Source organism: Gossypium hirsutum, chromosome A07, assembly GCF_007990345.1.
Source record: "Gossypium hirsutum isolate 1008001.06 chromosome A07, Gossypium_hirsutum_v2.1, whole genome shotgun sequence".
Lineage (NCBI taxonomy): Eukaryota > Viridiplantae > Streptophyta > Magnoliopsida > Malvales > Malvaceae > Gossypium > Gossypium hirsutum.
In genome coordinates this window covers 28,462,114-28,463,346 of record NC_053430.1, presented here as the reverse complement: position 1 = coordinate 28,463,346, position 1,233 = coordinate 28,462,114, and positions in this window count along the sequence as shown.

Here is a 1,233-nt window from a genome sequence, read left to right as displayed (position 1 = left end):
TTAATGTATTTTCAATTTGTTGAGAAATATTTATTTTAATATTTTTAGTGCATTTGATGTATTATATTTTTTAAATTTATTTTTATATAAAAAATTAATACAATTGGGCCGGGCTTAGGTAAAATTTTAGGCACAAGTCCAACCAGACCCGAAAAATGGGCCAAAATTTTTACTTTGACCCGACCTGGCCCATGATCAAGTCTAGTAAGCACCTAACTATTAGAAAAAAAAATTCTGTCATACAATTAAGAAAAGTTACAAAATAGTCACCTAACTGTTCAATTTTGTCTTTTTTAGTTACCAATGGGCTAACATAAAAATAGAAACACTAAAAAATTCAAGATAGTTGGGTTACTAAAAAAGGCAAAATTGAATAGTTGAGTGACTATTTTGTAACTTTTCATAAGTGGGTGACCAAAAAAAATTATTAATAGTTAGGTCACTACTAATGTAGTTTATCCTAAAAAAAATCCTTAAGAAGTCGAGACATATGGGAGTCATCTGTAATTAATTATGGTTAGTTGAGTTAAATTGTAAAAACTCAATTTCTAAATAAACTCAAGACCAACGGGTGATTAAGATTAGGTTTATGGTAAATTGTAAAAAATTAATTTTATAAAAACTTAACATGTAGTTCTATCGAGTATATTTATTAAAGTTAAATTTACGATAAATAAACAAAAATTAAATAATTACAAACTCAACATTCATAGATGTCACAGCTCTATACATTATACTTACTAGGGTTAGGTTAACTATACAGGACGAAAACTTAATTACATCTAAATTTGACACTTATAGGTTTCGAATTTTGTACAGTTATTGCATTAAGGTTTTACCCTTAATTGTAAAATTAAATTTCCTATCTCTTAAATTTCATGTGTAACTTAACACCTTCCAGGGGAATTTTAATTATTGCATAATTATTACTTAAAATCTATTAAGACAATAAAAACTTTGTGGCGTAGAAATTTCAATTGAACTCGCCACGAGTTTCAAATTTCTTAATTAAAAAGAAAAATTATATTTTGAATAATAATATTATTAAAATTATTAATATAAAAGTTTTTTTTTTTAAAAAGCTAGGGGAAGAGGCACCCTTGCGTGGTAAATTGACCCCACAATATTTTTTTAAGAAAATCTTAAAAAAATGTATTTTAGTTTATAAATTTAGTAAATTCACCTTCACTAAAATATTATAAAAAACACTTTATAAAAATATTTTTTTCTCAC